We start from the raw sequence: 17,367 nt of genomic DNA, 5'->3' as shown, positions 1-17,367 counted from the left end.
CTGAGGACCTTTCACGTGTAAAGAGAACGTGATAACCACTACACTACAGAAACTGCTGCTTGATTTTTCTGCAAGGAGTAAACCGAATTTTAAAAATATTCATGGCACGTATTCGAATTTCCAAAATAAAGAATTCATGAAATTTTCTGTTACCACTATGGTACTTCAGAATGTGTCAATGAGTGTTGTTTCCGCCCAGTTTCGAACCAGGGACCTTTCGCGTGTGAAGCAATCGTGATAACCACTAGACCACAGAAACTACTGCTACAATTAGCTGCAAGGAGTAAACCGAATTTTAAAAATATTCATGGCACGTATTCGAATTTCCAAAATACAGAATTCATGAAAATAACAATTCTTTGTTGAAAGTACAGTACCTACTGCACTTGTCAAAGAGCACTGTTTCCGCCCGGTTTCGAACCGAGGACCTTTCGCGTGTAAAGCGAACGCGATAACAACTACACTACAGAAACTGCTGCTTGATTTTCCTGCAAGAAGTAAACCGAATTTTACAGATATTCATGGCACGTGTTCAAATTTCCAAAAGTAGGCATTTATGAAAATAACTATTCTCTGTTAATAGTACAGTACCTACTGCACGTGTCAAAGAGCACTGTTTCCTCCCAGTTTCAAACTGAGGACCTTTCACGTGTAAAGCTAACGTGATAACCACTACACTACAGAAACTGCTGCTTGATTTTTCTGCAAGGAGTAAACCGAATTTTAAAAATATTCATGGCACGTATTCGAATTTCCAAAATAAAGAATTCATGAAATTTTCTGTTACCACTACGGTAAATCAGAATGTGTCAATGAGCGTTGTTTCCGCCCGGTTTCGAACCAGGGACCTTTCGCGTGTGAAGCAAACGTGATAACCACTACACTACAGAAACTGCTGCTACATTTAGCTGCGAGGAATAAACCGAATTTTACAGATATTCATGGCACGTATTCGAATTTCCAAAAAACAGAATTCAATAAAATAACAATTCTTTGTTGAAAGTACAGTACCTACTGCACGTGTCAAAGAGCTCTGTTTCCGCCCGGTTTCGAACCGAGGACCTTTCGCGTGTTAAGCGAACGTGATAACCACTACACTACAGAAACTTCTGCAACAATTATCTGCAAGGAGTAAACCGAATTTTACAGATATTCATGGCACGCGTTCAAATTTCCAAAATTAGGCATTTATGAAAATAACTATTCTCTGTTAATAGTACAGTACCTACTGCACGTGTCAAAGAGCACTGTTTCCTCCCAGTTTCAAACTGAGGACCTTTCACGTGTAAAGAGAACGTGATAACCACTACACTACAGAAACTGCTGCTTGATTTTTCTGCAAGGAGTAAACCGAATTTTAAAAATATTCATGGCACGTATTCGAATTTCCAAAATAAAGAATTCATGAAATTTTCTGTTACCACTATGGTACTTCAGAATGTGTCAATGAGCGTTGTTTCCGCCCGGTTTCGAACCAGGGACCTTTCGCGTGTGAAGCAAATGTGATAACCACTAGACCACAGAAACTACTGCTACAATTAGCTGCGAGGAGTAAATCGAATTTTACAGATATTCATGGCACGTATTCGAATTTCCAAAACACAGAATTCATGAAAATAACAATTCTTTGTTGAAAGTACAGTACCTACTGCACGTGTCAAAGAGCTCTGTTTCCGCCCGGTTTCAAACCGAGGACCTTTCGCGTGTTAAGCAAACGTGATAACCGCTACACTACAGAAACTGCTTCTACAATTATCTGCAAGGAGTAAACCGAATTTTACAGATATTCATGGCACGTGTTCAAATTTCCAAAATTAGGCATTTATGAAAATAACTATTCTCTGTTAATAGTACAGTACCTACTGCACATGTCAAAGAGCACTGTTTCCTCCCGGTTTCAAACTGAGGACCTTTCACGTGTAAAGCGAACGTGATAACCACTACACTACAGAAACTGCTGCTACATTCCGCTGCAAGGAGTAAACCGAATTTTAAAAATATTCATGTCACGTATTCGAATTTCCAAAATAAGGGATTAATGAAATTCTTTGTTAACACTATGGTACTTCTTGAATGTGTCAATGAGCGTTGTTTCCGACTGGTTTCGAACCAGGGACCTTTCGCGTGTGAAGCGAATGTGATAACCACTACACTACAGAAACTGCTGTAACACTTATCTGCAAGGAGTAAAACGAATTTTACTGATATTCATGGCACGTGTTCAAATTTCCAAAATTAGGCATTTATGAAAATAACTATTCTCTTTTAAAAGTACTGTACGTGTCAAAGAGCACTGTTTCCACCCAGTTTCGAACCGAGGACCTTTCGCATGTTAAGCGAACGTGATAACCACTACACTACAGAAACTGCTTCAACAATTATCTGCAAGGAGCAAATCGAATTTTACAGATATTCATGGCACGTGTTCAAATTTCCAAAATTAGGCATTTATGAAAATAACTATTCTCTGTTAATAGTACAGTACCTACCGCACATGTCAAAGAGCACTGTTTCCTCCCGGTTTCAAACTGAGGACCTTTCACGTGTAAAGCGAACGTGATAACCACTACACTACAGAAACTGCTGCTTGATTTTCCTGCAAGAAGTAAACCGAATTTTACAGATATTCATGGCACGTATTCGAATTTCCAAAATAAAGCATTTATGAAAATAACTATTCTCTGTTAATAGTACAGTACCTACTGCACATGTCAAAGAGCACTGTTTCCTCCCAGTTTCAAACTGAGGACCTTTAGCGTGTAAAGCGAACGTGATAACCACTACACTCCAGAAACTGCTGCTTGATTTTTCTGCAAGGAGTAAACCGAATTTTACCGATATTCATGGCACGTATTTGAATTTCCAAAATAAAGAATTCATGAAATTTTCTGTTACCACTATGGTACTTCAGAATGTGTCAATAAGCGTTGTTTCCGCCCGGTTTCAAACGAGGGACCTTTCGCGTGTGAAGCGAATGTGATAACCACTACACCACAGAAACTACTGCTACAATTAGCTGCAAGGAGTAAACCGAATTTTAAAAATATTCATGTCACGTATTCGAATTTCCAAAATAAGGGATTAATGAAATTCTTTGTTAACACTATGGTATTTCTTGAATGTGTCAATGAGCGTTGTTTCCGACTGGTTTCGAACAAGGGACCTTTCGCGTGTGAAGCGAACGTGATAACCACTACACTACAGAAACTGCCGTAACACTTATCTGCAAGGAGTAAAACGAATTTTACTGATATTCATGGCACGTGTTCAAATTTCCAAAATTAGGCATTTATGAAAATAACTATTCTCTTTTAAAAGTACTGTACCTACTGCACGTGTCAAAGAGCACTGTTTCAAAGAGCACTGTTTCCGCCCGGTTTCGAACCGAGGACCTTTTGTGTGTTAAGCGAACGTGATAACCACTACACTACAGAAACTGCTGCTTGATTTTCCTGCAAGGAGTAAACCGAATTTTAAAAATATTCATGGCACGTATTCGAATTTCCAAAATAAAGAATTCATGAAATTTTCTGTTACCACTATGGTACTTCAGAATGTGTCAATGAGTGTTGTTTCCGCCCGGTTTCGAACCAGGGACCTTTCGCGTGTGAAGCAAACGTGATAACCACTACACCACAGAAACTACTGCTACAATTAGCTGCAAGGAGTAAACCGAATTTTAAAAATATTCATGGCACGTATTGGAATTTCCAAAATACAGAATTCATGAAAATAACAATTCTTTGTTGAAAGTACAGTACCTACTGCACGTGTCAAAGAGCTCTGTTTCCGCCCGGTTTCAAACCGAGGACCTTTCGCGTGTTAAGCAAACGTGATAACCGCTACACTACAGAAACTGCTTCAACAATTATCTGCAAGGAGTAAACCGAATTTTACAGATATTCATGGCACGTGTTCAAATTTCCAAAATTAGGCATTTATGAAAATAACTATTCTCTGTTAATAGTACAGTACCTACTGCACATGTCAAAGAGCACTGTTTCCTCCCGGTTTCAAACTGAGGACCTTTCACGTGTAAAGCGAACGTGATAACCACTACACTACAGACACTGCTGCTACATTCAGCTGCAAGGAGTAAAGCGAATTTTACAGATATTCATGGCACGTGTTGAAATTTCCAAATTTAGGCATTTATGAAAATAACTATTCTCTTTTAAAAGTACTGTACCTACTGCAGGTGTCAAAGAGCACTGTTTCCGCCCGGTTTCGAACCGAGGACCTTTCGCTTGTTAAGCGAACGTGATAACCACTACACTACAGAAACTTCTGCTTGATTTTCCTGCAAGAAGTAAACCGAATTTTACAGATATTCAGGGCACGTATTCGAATTTCCAAAATAAAGAATTCATGAAATTTTCTGTTACCACTACGGTAAATCACAATGTGTCAATGAGTGTTGTTTCCGCCCGGTTTCGAACCAGGGACCTTTCGCGTGTGAAGCAAACGTGATAACCACTACACTACAGAAACTGCTGCTACATTTAGCTGCGAGGAGTAAACCGAATTTTACAGATATTCATGGCACGTATTCGAATTTCCAAAATACAGAATTCATGAAAATAACAATTCTTTGTTGAAAGTACAGTACCTACTGCACGTGTCAAAGAGCTCTGTTTCCGCCCGGTTTCGAACCGAGGACCTTTCGCGTGTTAAGCGAACCTGATAACCACTACACTACAGAAACTTCTGCAACAATTATCTGCAAGGAGTAAACCGAATTTTACAGATATTCATGGCACGCGTTCAAATTTCCAAAATTAGGCATTTATGAAAATAACTATTCTCTGTTAATAGTACAGTACCTACTGCACATGTCAAAGAGCACTGTTTCCTCCCAGTTTCAAACTGAGGACCTTTCACGTGTAAAGAGAACGTGATAACCACTACACTACAGAAACTGCTGCTTGATTTTTCTGCAAGGAGTAAACCGAATTTTAAAAATATTCATGGCACGTATTCGAATTTCCAAAATAAAGAATTCATGAAATTTTCTGTTACCACTATGGTACTTCAGAATGTGTCAATGAGCGTTGTTTCCGCCCGGTTTCGAACCAGGGACCTTTCGCGTGTTAAGCAAACGTGATAACCGCTACACTACAGAAACTGCTTCAACAATTATCTGCAAGGAGTAAACCGAATTTTACAGATATTCATGGCACGTGTTCAAATTTCCAAAATTAGGCATTTATGAAAATAACTATTCTCTGTTAATAGTACAGTACCTACTGCACATGTCAAAGAGCACTGTTTCCTCCCGGTTTCAAACTGAGGACCTTTCACGTGTAAAGCGAACGTGATAACCACTACACTACAGAAACTTCTGCTTGATTTTCCTGCAAGAAGTAAACCGAATTTTACAGATATTCAGGGCACGTATTCGAATTTCCAAAATATAGAATTCATGAAATTTTCTGTTACCACTACGGTAAATCACAATGTGTCAATGAGTGTTGTTTCCGCCCGGTTTCGAACCAGGGACCTTTCGCGTGTGAAGCAAACGTGATAACCACTACACTACAGAAACTGCTGCTACATTTAGCTGCGAGGAGTAAACCGAATTTTACAGATATTCATGGCACGTATTCGAATTTCCAAAATACAGAATTCATGAAAATAACAATTCTTTGTTGAAAGTACAGTACCTACTGCACGTGTCAAAGACCTCTGTTTCCGCCCGGTTTCGAACCGAGGACCTTTCGCGTGTTAAGCGAACCTGATAACCACTACACTACAGAAACTTCTGCAACAATTATCTGCAAGGAGTAAACCGAATTTTACAGATATTCATGGCACGTGATCAAATTTCCAAAATTAGGCATTTATGAAAAAAACTATTCTCTGTTAATAGTAGAGTACCTACTGCACTTGTCAAAGAGCACTGTTTCCGCCCGGTTTCGAACCGAGGACCTTTCGCGTGTAAAGCGAACGCGATAACCACTACACTACAGAAACTGCTGCTTGATTTTCCTGCAAGAAGTAAACAGAATTTTACAGATATTCATGGCACGTGTTCAAATTTCCAAAAGTAGGCATTTATGAAAATAACTATTCTCTGTTAATAGTACAGTACCTACTGCACATGTCAAAGAGCAGTGTTTCCTCCTGGTTTCAAACTGAGGACCTTTCACGTGTAAAGCTAACGTGATAACCACTACACTACAGAAACTGCTGCTACATTTAGCTGCAAGGAGTAAACCGAATTTTACAGATATTCATGGCACGTGTTGAAATTTCCAAATTTAGGCATTTATGAAAATAACTATTCTCTTTTAAAAGTACTGTACCTACTGCAGGTGTCAAAGAGCACTGTTTCCGCCCGAGGACCTTTCGCGTGTAAAGCGAACGTGATAACCACTACACTACAGAAACTTCTGCTTGATTTTCCTGCAAGAAGTAAACCGAATTTTACAGATATTCATGGCACGTATTCGAATTTCCAAAATAAAGAATTCATGAAATTTTCTGTTACCACTATGGTACTTCAGAATGTGTCAATGAGTTTTGTTTCCGCCCGGTTTCGAACCAGGGACCTTTCGCGTGTGAAGCAAACGTGATTTTCTTTTTTTTTTTTTTTTTTATTATCAAAAATGTTTGTTTACAATATTTACAGTACAATCTACTGTTTACAGTACAATCCACAGAGAACAATACAGAAGACACTAGACTAACAGAGGCAGGTGAACAATTCACCCCCTATCAAATTATCAAAACAGTGCTTTCAAAAATTATAAGTGATACCTCCACTCTCCTCTCGTGAAATTAACCCACTCCCTTCAACAAAAGACTCATCAAAATGTTCCATCCCATAATTAAACAACATATCTATGTGTTTACTGAACAGTGCTATAAAGATACTCCACACCTGAACTCTCTTTCTGTCAAAAGAAACATAATTCCTCCTACAAAAAATAGCATACCTCACAAAACTCAAAACCATATTCAACAAACACACATTAGCACCCTCACATTTACCAGACACTCCAAATAACAAAAGTTCCTCCCACGCATACTTTTTCACGAAATCTCCCCCCCAGTTTCTACATAACATTTCCTTAACTTTACAAAAAAAATATTTTAAATCCTCACATTCTATAAACAAATGCATAAGAGTTTCCGGGAAACGTCCACATACGTCGCATTCCCTTTCTATCTCACAATTAATTTTCTTTAGCACCACCTTTGTAAATATTCTATTATGTCTTAGTTTGAAATCATTATTTTCACACTCCTTACTATTATATTTTACATTTAAATTTCCCCATATCTTTTTTTCATCCAATTCCGGAAAAACTACTTTCCAAAATTTCTCAGCAGCCGGCTGTTTCAGTATGATATATTGGATAAAGTAATAAAGACAGACACCAATGTCTAGTTCAATAGCCTTGTTCATGCATTGTACAAATCCCTACACGCGGAGTCCGGGGAACAGTCCGGCTAGTCGATTACCTATCAACTAGACTCCGTAACATCATCCTTTTCAATAGAAAGTGCAAACATAACAGCATAACATTAAATTCTTAACAATCAAGTCATAACAATTAAGAACGCATGACATTTTCTTTTTACTTCAGTTGTCATCTTCCTTTCTTTTTAAATTTTCTTTTTTTCTTTATTTTCTTTTCTTTTATTTATTTTTATTTTTTAAATGTTTATTTTTATAAACAGGAGGACAAGTTAACACAGTCTCTTGCTTACAGAGTAAGCCTGTCCGGTGGCTTGCACAGCCGACCCACCCGTGAGTAAGTATTGGCTCTGACAGGGGTAGGATTAGGGCCACGAGCTGGAGAGCTTGGTGGGGTAGAAGCCTCACCTTCAGTTGGCTCATGTCTCAATTCTGCACCTCTTACCCTTAGGCCTGGACTGTGATCCATCTCATCTAGGTGAGTGTATGGCGTGTTCTGGTTTGTCCGCTCTGCTATGCGCAGATCCACCCGATTGCGACGATAGAGGGAGCCACCAACATCCACCAGGTAAGAGCGTGGTGCAACTCTCTGTAGGCACGTGCCCAGCCTCCAAAGTCCTGTGTGGTCTCCCGGCAGCGGTTTCATCCTTATCGTTTCACCCACCTCCAGTTCTGGTAGGTCTCGAGCAGTCCGGTCGTAGAAGCACTTAGCGAGCTGCTTTCTGCGACGCAGTTTGTCCGTGACGCCAACCATGACGCAGGGCTCAAGTAGCTTGTTAGCTACGGGGATGGTAGTCTTCAGACGTCTGGACAGAAGGCGTTGTGCTGGGCTGCTGTCCATGTTTTCGGTGGGTGTGTTCCTCCACTGTAAGATCGCTTTCCATGGGTCGTTGCTGTCGCGCGCGGCCCTGCTTAACAGGTTTTTTGCAATCTTGACAGCTGACTCTGCCTTGCCATTTGCTTTTGGGTGTCTTGGAGAGGAGGTTACATGGTCAAACTCCCATTCTGAGGCGAAACGCTTGAACTGTGCAGTGAATTGTGGGCCATTGTCCGTGATTACCTTGTCAGGCTGACCTTGCCTGGCAAACTGCGCCTTGCAGCGCTTTATGACCGTCTCTGCAGACAAGTCAGGGAGCAGTTCAATTTCCCAAAAGTCAGAGTAGTGATCCACAATGAGAAGATAGTCCTTTTGTCTGTGGCTGAATAAGTCCATGCTGACGATTTGCCAGGCCCTTGTGGGCAGTTCGTGTGACATCATGGTTTCCTTTTGCTGTTCATGAGCGTACTCGTTGCACGTGGTACAGTTGCTGACAAAGTCTTTAATTTCTGCTTGCATGTTTGGCCAGTATAATGTTTCACGAGCCTGGCGGTAGCATGCGTCACCTCCAACGTGACTGGAGTGTATGCGGGTAAGCATCTCTGGACGTAGTGATTTGGGAATAATGACCTTCTGACCTCTGAACAAGACGCCATTTTGCACGCTGATCTCATCTCGAAAGGTCCAGTATTCTCTCACTGTGAAAGGTGTCTCCTCTTTCAGGTATGGCCAACCTGCGAGAGCCATGGACTTCAGTGATTGTAGGTGTTCGTCCTTGTCAGTGTGTTGCCTGATCTGGGCTAGGCGGTGATCTGTGACGTTTAAGTAGTCTGCCTGATTGATCTGTTGAACATCTTGTTGTTCCTGCTGTAGCGAACAGATGGCCTGCCGCTGATAGGCAGTGCCTCTGCCTGTACATTGTGCCGTTGCCCTGCTCAGTGTGTCGCTGATGTACATCTCTGGTCCTGGCTTGTAAATGACCTTCAGGCTGTAGTTTTGCAGAGTCAGGAGCATGCTTTGAAGCCTCTTGGGCGCGTTGAGGGGAGGTTTACTGAATATGGCAATGAGTGGTTTGTGGTCAGTTTCAGCGGTGACCAGCTCTCGACCATACAAGTAGTGATGGAATCGCTGGCAAGAGAAGACGATGCTGAGGCACTCTTTCTCAATTTGTGCATAGTTCTGTTCGGTGGGGGTGAGCGCTCTCGAGGCAAACGCAACGGGTTGGCCTTCCTGCATAAGGCAGCATCCAAGTCCCCTTTGACTGGAGTCACTCTGGATTGTGACAGGCTTCGTGACGTCGTAGTAGCGCAACACTGGCATGGATGAAGCCAGAGATTTCATCTCCTGCACCGCTGCCTCGTGCTTGGGTAGCCAGTGCCATGGTGTGTCTTTGTCCAGCAACCGGCGCAGAGGCTCACAGACTGCTGATAGGTGTGGCATGAACTTTGCAAGATAGTTTGCAAAACCGATGAGACGCTGTACTCCTTTTGCATCAGATGGGTTTGGCATGTCGAGGATCGCTCGGACCTTGTCTGGGTCCGGCTTCAGGCCTTTTGCCGAAAGAATGTGGCCATGGAAGTGGACGTCTTTCACCTTGAACTGTAGCTTCTTCAGGCCAAGACGAAGCTTAACTGTTCGACAGCGCTCCATCAGTGCCAGGAGCTTCACATCGTGGTCGCGTTCTGCTTCATCGTCTGTGTCACCACAGCCTACGATCAGGACATCATCAGCGATGGGTTCAATGCCCTTGAGCCCAGCCAGTAACTCGTGCTGCTTGCGTTGGTATACCTCAGGTGCCACTGAGACACCAAACGGGAGCTTGAGCCAGCGTTTCCGACCCCAGGGGGTCCAGAAGGTAGTCATGAAGCTGCTTTCTTCGTCCAGCTTGCATTGAAGGAATGCATCTCGGGCATCCACCAAGGTGAAAATCCTGGCCTTGGGAAGCTTGTAGAGGACATCCTCTAGTGTCGGCATGATGTAGTGGGATCGTTTCAATGCTTGGTTCAGATGCTTTGGGTCGATGCAGACCCTCAGCTTCTCTGGTTTTTTCACTATGACCATATTGCTGATCCAGTCAGTTGGTTCGGTCACAGATGTCATGTGGCCATCGGCCTCATACTTGTCCAGCTGGGCCTTCACAGCCACTTTCATTGCAATGGGCACATTGCGAGGAGCACACTGGACTGGAGTGATGCTCTCATCCACTTCAAAGTGTACCTCACCAGGCACTGATTCAACGGGCATGTTGAATACATCGTCATATCTGTTGAGTAGTTGTTCTTTGGACAGGGGTCCATGCTGGACATGATCCACAATGTGCAGGTCATTTGGTACAGTGAACTGCATCAGTCCCAGGCGTTCGCATGTAGAGCCTGAGAGGAGAGGATGTTGACTGGTTTTCACAATCTCAAACTCCAGCTTGTGTTTGCGTCCCCGAATAACACATTCGGTCTCAAAGGTGCCCATAGAGCTCATTAGCTCTCCTGAGTACAGCTTTAGTCTAGTATCGCTGGGCAATAGATGCGTGTCAGGTGCCAGATTGATTTTGTCTTTGTAGCTCATTACGTTGCATGTAGCACCGGAATCCAGTTGACATTGTTGTTGCTTGTTGTGTAATCGTAGTGTCACAAACCATTTCTTCCCTCTTGAGTGTACAGCCCCAATGGATTCATGCATGTAAATGTTACTTTCACTGTTCAGCCCTGAACATTGAGTGACATCATCAACACAGTGAATCTTGCCCTCACTCACCCTTCTTTTGCTTTTGAGACACACTTTTGCAAAGTGATTATTAGTTCCACAAGCTCTGCATGGTTTTCCATAGGCAGGGCAGTGCTCTTTGCCACGTGTGTGCGTATTCCCACAGTATATACATGCTACTGGGCTCTCTGTGTTCACCGTTCGTGGTGAATTACTCTGCCTTGATTGGTTTTGCCTGAATGTCTGCCTAGCAACAGCGTGAACAGTGTCAACGTCGGAGCGTGGGGTTTCGATTTCCATTGCTCTCATTCTCATGTCAGTGACTTCAGCAGTGCGGCACATTTCGATGGCAGTTACTAATGTTAAGCCTCTCTCTCTCAGTAGACGCCGGCGTGTATCCTCATTTGCAATTCCCAGTACTATTTTGTCACGAATCAATTCATCTTTCAATCCCCCGTATTCACAAGTGGCGGATTTTTCTCTCAAACGGGTTACAAAGTTGTGTACTGACTCACCCTCTTCCTGTTTGCAGCTTCCGAAAACGAACCGCTCGTAAATTACGTTTCTGGCGGGTTTGAAGTAATTCTCCAATGCATCCAATATAGCCTTTGCATCACACTGTTGTCGCGCTGTGAGGGTGAGATTGTGCCGGTAGATATGCCTGCATTCGCTGCCCATTAAACTCCTCAGAGTTGCCGCTTGTACCTCGTTGGGTTTCTCATGTAGACCGGTCGCCAGCGCATAGTCCTCGAATTCATCCCTGAAATTGTCCCAATTAGTATTCCAGTCCCCTGTGAGAACCATGGGATTAGGTGGCGGAATGTTCGCTGCCATAGCGATGGAATAGGAGACTTCTTTGCCTTCAGTCATCGAGGTAGGTAGTGATGCTAGCTAACCAGCTAACAACTAGTTGATCAGTGTTGTGAGTAGGAATCGGCGTGTGTTCGCATATGGAACGTAACCGCGCCTATACTGTACTTAGCTACAAAAATAACAAACGTATGGTTTTCGAGCCACTTCTGATACCATGTTTCAGTATGATATATTGGATAAAGTAATAAAGACAGACACCAATGTCTAGTTCAATAGCCTTGTTCATGCATTGTACAAATCCCTACACGCGGAGTCCGGGGAACAGTCCGGCTAGTCGATTACCTATCAACTAGACTCCGTAACACCGGCCTTCTACACACTTTTCCTACCATTATTCTATACAATCTTTTCACTGGTATACTAGATAAATGTACTTTCTTCTTACTGCTACCAATGAACAAATTAGGAAATACAAATAAATCTTCTCTTTCAACTTCACTATTTATTAAATCAACCCATGCTCTTGGTATACTATTCTTTATCTTGTCATACATATTATTCACTGTTCCCCTTCCCACCTCTTCATCCCATTCATTGATTATGTCAAAAATAGCTTCCCCAGGTAAAAACCCTGGAATTACCTCATAAGTATAATCTTTTATTTGCCGTAGACCTGCACTCATAAATACTTTATTATACAAAACTTTTTCTTTGTTCTTGATTTTCTCATTCAGAAATATAGGTTGATTCAGAATCAGGTCAATATGTCCACATTCATAATATACATTAGGCAACAACTCTGCCCATGCATTTAGCACCTCTTTATAAAAATCTGGTACCTTTTCAAACATTGCCCTTTTAAGCCCCATCAATAAACCATTATCCTCACAACCACCACTCTCCTCTAAGTAGACTCTAAAGAAGTGTTTCCAGCCATAATCTTCACTGTCATACAAATATTTCTTTACTGTTTTTATCCTAATAGCTTTTCTTTTGACATCTAAATCTACAAGTTTTAAACCTCCATCCACATAGTCAGCAATCAATGTTTTCTGAGATATTCTCACTCCTTTACCATCCCAAATAAAATTTGACACCACATTATTCAATTCATTTAGGACCCACTCCGGCATGTCCAGGACTCCCAAAACATACACAAATTTGGATAATACCAAAGCATTTGCAACAATTACTTTCCCTTGTAACTTTAGTTTTCTATTTTTCCAGAAATTCAACGTTAGCTTGACTTTATTAAGTATCCCAGTCCAAGTTATATCTTTTGCCTCTTTCTCCTTTACACCAATGTTTACTCCCAGCACTTTAATAAAATCCTTTGCGCTCTTGAATGGAATCTCACACCCGTTTACATTGATATCCCCAACAAACATTATTTCAGTCTTCTCTATATTAACTTTAGCACCCGATGCCTTGCCATATATATCTATGATCCCCATAATGCTTCCAATACTTTCTATATCCTTCACAGTACAAGTAGTGTCATCAGCGTACTGATGTACAACACTGACACCACCACCTGGGATTCCAACACCCCTTACTTCTTTATTACTATTTATCAATGTAGCTAACGGTTCTGTAGAAACACTGTACAGCAGAGCTGACAAAGGACAGCCCTGCCTTACTGACCTCTCCACAGGGAAAGTATCTGTTAACACTCCGTTACATTTAACACAACTTTTAGCCCCACTATACAACAGGTTGATCCAAGATACAAACTTTGGCCCAAACCCAAACCTCTCCAAAGTCTGTAATAAAAAGCTGTGCTCCACTCTATCGAAAGCTTTGTTAAAGTCCAAACTTAAAACTATACCACCTTCATTTTTCATTTGATTAACAACATCCCTAATTGTACAAATTACATCTGAAATATCTCTTCCAGGTATGCCGTAGGCTTGTGTTGATTCAATAATACTCCCAATCACCTTTTTCATCCTATTTGCTAACACTTTAGTCAGTATCTTATAATCCGAATTTAGAAGGCTAATAGGCCTATAATTTTCTAACTTTAATCTACTGCCCCTATTTTTGAATAAGATCGTTAACATTCCAGTTGACATAGACTCAGGGATTTCCTTATTCTCTTCCATATAATGAAACACCCTCACTAAAATGGGTGCCAAAATATCTACAAAGACTTTATAGAACTCATTTGTTAAACCATCCAAACCCGGACTTTTATTACCTTGCGTGCTAACAATTGCTTCCTTGATTTCCATAATCGAAATCTCTTCATCACACATCATTCTATCTGCCTGCGATACTTTGGCACTAATTGTATCCAACACTTTTACAACACACACTTTATCTACATCATTCTTTTTGTAAAGATTTCTGTAAAAGGTTTCAACTGTCTCTAAGATCCCAACAAAATCGTTTACCTTTACACCTCTTTCATCTTCCAACTCTACAATGTAACTCTTAGTTTGTTTTCTTTTTTCCAGACCCCAAAAAAAGGATGTACATTTCTCTCCCTCCAAAGCGTACTGTGCCCTGCTCCTAACAATAGCACCCAAACATTTATTTTTTTCATAACGACCCAGCTCTGCATGGATTTTCAAATAATTCACAACATCATAGTCTGGATCCGTATCAGCCTTTTCAAGTTCATGCAACATCCTATTCCTAAGCATTATTTCTGTCTGCTTATCTAAACGGTTATGATTTTTTGCGTACCTAATACTCCTATTTTTTACTTTTACTTTCACTTCCTCCCACCATAAACACACATTCTCTTTTAACAGTACATTAGACATTTCATCATTAATACATTCAACAATTTCATTTCTATATCCTTCCTCCTTTAACAGACTGGCATTTAAACACCAGACACCTCCCCCTCTCCTCTCCACACCAAAACCCATTTGAAATGACATTACTGCATGATCACTATATGCTGTAAAGGTATATGACACCTTCTTAACATTCTGCACCAATTCTTGTTTTGCTAGACATAAATCAATTCTGCTTTGTTTTAATTCCTTTAGAACCACCTGCCTTCTAGAGAATACTCTTCTGTTTGGATTTTCAGCCCTCCATATATCTACTAGATTCTCCTCATTCATAAGTTTCCATAATGCATTTCTAGAAGAGTCATATCTGAATTTAGCACAACTAGAGGCATCCATTCTACTACACCTCACATTAAAATCTCCTATCAGTATACAGTTTTCTGAGCACAGTGTTTTTAATTTGTGAAACATTTCTCTCCTTTCAGATTCAATGTTTGAAGCATAAACATTAATTAAACGAAAAACTACATTTTGAACTTCAAATTCAATTACAATAAGTCTGCCATCATTGTCAGCATATATTTCTTTTACATTTTGCACCACATCATTTTTTATCAAAATAGCCACACCACATGTTTTATCCCCTCCATGACTACAAAAAATTAAATCTGACCATTTACTCTTAATCTCCTGCATTTTGGAGTCTGTCCAATTGGTCTCTTGAAAACACAACATGTCTGCCTTAACAGACACTAATACCTGCTCAAATTTGCTCATGTTTCTCAAACTGTTACCATTTAGGGATGCGACTGTAATCATTATGAATGTGTGCAGAAGTATAATCAGAGCCAAACAAGTCCTTAAAAATCCTACTTTTTCTTTTTTCCAAAACCCATCATCTCCCTGGTTTTCGACAATGACCTCTTATTTTTTACAAACAACTGAAGATCCTCACTATCTATTTCATCATCCGTCTCTTTATTTGGATTTTTGGGGGGATCGGCGGGGAAGCCTTTTGAAAAGTGCGCTTTAACAGTGCCCGTGACTTCAGTGGACCCAGCCCACTCTTTGGTGTAATTTTTACACAGGCTTAAAGCTGGCTCAGGCACCTGAGAAGCACCTTGCACCATCTCTACCTGTGTATGTCTTTCACCCATCATGTGCTGCTGTTCCACCTTGTCAGCAGCAGAGACTAAAACGGCGTCTCGTGCTTTGCCAGGAGACATTACAGGCTCTTCAAGCTTATCTGCCACTGTCTCTGGAGTCACACTCTCCATGTCACTCTCATCCTCCCTCTCCATAGGCACACTCCCCTCTTCCTCAGACGTGAGGTCCATTGTTTGCAAAAGTAAGTGATTTTCTCCCTTATTACAGCTACATCTAACTTTAGGTCTGTCACACATTTTGCACACATTTCCTATGTTCCGACATTCTCTGGCATAATGCCCTTGTTCACTACATTTGTGGCATGTGAATTCCGGACATTCCTTAAGTATGTGCCCCGGCTGAATACATAATCTACATACCTTCACTTGATTGTCGTGGATTACACGAAAATATTCAAATCCCTCGACAGTGTTAAATTTTGTAGAATATGGCAAGGATTGCACATTGTCTGTAAACTTTACCTTGCAAAATCTTGTCCCATCTACAATGTCCGTTCCTGGCCACATCCTCCTCTTGATTGGCGTGGTCGCCTTCACCTTCCAGCCTTTTAGTTTCTCTTCTATCTCCTCATCCGTAATGTATGCGGGCAAGTTCAAAAAGGACACCACCAGCTCATCGTTCCCTAGTTCTTTAGCCATGATTTGACAGTTCTTTATCTTTAGCCCGTCTATTAGTCTTTCTTTTCCATTTACATGAGACATTGTTACTTCATACTTATTCCCGTCTTTCATTCGACATCCCAGTATTGTTCCGCAAACTTCCTTTATTCCTCTCAGCAATTCCATCGTTGTTATTTTCCCTTCTCCACTTATTTCCACGTTCACCGTCAGTTCCTTCTCATATGTTCTTTTTTTCAGTTCTTCGTTTAACATTCTGATTTCACTGTTGTCCTTTCTCGTCGTCGTTTGTATTCTTGATGTCGAAGCCATGTTGTCCGTCCGGTTATTTTAAGCAATATCCCCCAAACAGCTCACGCTGATGGGGGACAATAGCAAAAACGTTTCACAGAAACTTCACTACAGTCACTCACAAACTTTCAAACTTATAAGTCAACTAGACCTCCAAAAAAAACGATATTCTCTCTCAAGCACTCAGACGCCTGCTTCTCTTCCACTTCCTGAAACTCCAAAAAGGGGCGTGTGAAGCAAACGTGATAACCACTAGACCACAGAAACTACTGCTACAATTAGCTGCGAGGAGTAAATCGAATTTTACAGATATTCATGGCACGTATTCGAATTTCCAAAATACAGAATTCATGAAAATAACAATTCTTTGTTGAAAGTACAGTACCTACTGCACGTGTCAAAGAGCTCTGTTTCCGCCCGGTTTCAAACCGAGGACCTTTCGCGTGTTAAGCAAACATGATAACCGCTACACTACAGAAACTGCTTCAACAATTATCTGCAAGGAGTAAACCGAATTTTACAGATATTCATGGCACGTGTTCAAATTTCCAAAATTAGGCATTTATGAAAATAACTATTCTCTGTTAATAGTACAGTACCTACTGCACATGTCAAAGAGCACTGTTTCCTCCCGGTTTCAAACTGAGGACCTTTCACGTGTAAAGCGAACGTGATAACCACTACACTACAGACACTGCTGCTACATTCAGCTGCAAGGAGTAAACCGAATTTTACAGATATTCATGGCACGTGTTGAAATTTCCAAATTTAGGCATTTATGAAAATAACTAT

General features: G+C 41.1%; 9 non-coding genes across 9 annotated transcripts; all 9 read right to left on the bottom strand.

Annotated features, from left to right (window-relative positions):
- Positions 1-400: 400 nt before the first annotated feature.
- trnav-uac (transfer RNA valine (anticodon UAC)) lies at positions 401-473 on the bottom strand. The gene has a single exon. It is a non-coding gene; the product is annotated as a tRNA-Val (tRNA).
- A 347-nt stretch (positions 474-820) lies between these two features.
- Positions 821-893, bottom strand: trnav-cac (transfer RNA valine (anticodon CAC)). Its single transcript has one exon. It is a non-coding gene; the product is annotated as a tRNA-Val (tRNA).
- A 141-nt stretch (positions 894-1,034) lies between these two features.
- On the bottom strand, positions 1,035-1,107 carry trnav-aac (transfer RNA valine (anticodon AAC)). Its single transcript has one exon. It is a non-coding gene; the product is annotated as a tRNA-Val (tRNA).
- Positions 1,108-3,570: 2,463 nt separating this feature from the next.
- trnav-cac (transfer RNA valine (anticodon CAC)) lies at positions 3,571-3,643 on the bottom strand. The gene has a single exon. It is a non-coding gene; the product is annotated as a tRNA-Val (tRNA).
- A 569-nt stretch (positions 3,644-4,212) lies between these two features.
- trnav-aac (transfer RNA valine (anticodon AAC)) lies at positions 4,213-4,285 on the bottom strand. Its single transcript has one exon. It is a non-coding gene; the product is annotated as a tRNA-Val (tRNA).
- A 133-nt stretch (positions 4,286-4,418) lies between these two features.
- On the bottom strand, positions 4,419-4,491 carry trnav-cac (transfer RNA valine (anticodon CAC)). Its single transcript has one exon. It is a non-coding gene; the product is annotated as a tRNA-Val (tRNA).
- Positions 4,492-5,052: 561 nt separating this feature from the next.
- Positions 5,053-5,125, bottom strand: trnav-aac (transfer RNA valine (anticodon AAC)). Its single transcript has one exon. It is a non-coding gene; the product is annotated as a tRNA-Val (tRNA).
- A 347-nt stretch (positions 5,126-5,472) lies between these two features.
- Positions 5,473-5,545, bottom strand: trnav-cac (transfer RNA valine (anticodon CAC)). The gene has a single exon. It is a non-coding gene; the product is annotated as a tRNA-Val (tRNA).
- A 355-nt stretch (positions 5,546-5,900) lies between these two features.
- Positions 5,901-5,973, bottom strand: trnav-uac (transfer RNA valine (anticodon UAC)). Its single transcript has one exon. It is a non-coding gene; the product is annotated as a tRNA-Val (tRNA).
- Positions 5,974-17,367: the final 11,394 nt, after the last annotated feature.

The sequence above is a fragment of the Salmo salar genome, chromosome 07 (assembly GCF_965601325.2).
Source record: "Salmo salar chromosome 07, fSalSal1, whole genome shotgun sequence".
Classification (NCBI taxonomy): Eukaryota; Metazoa; Chordata; class Actinopteri; order Salmoniformes; family Salmonidae; genus Salmo; species Salmo salar.
The sequence above is the reverse complement of the archived record's forward strand: the minus strand, read 5'-3'. Positions and strand labels throughout refer to the sequence as shown.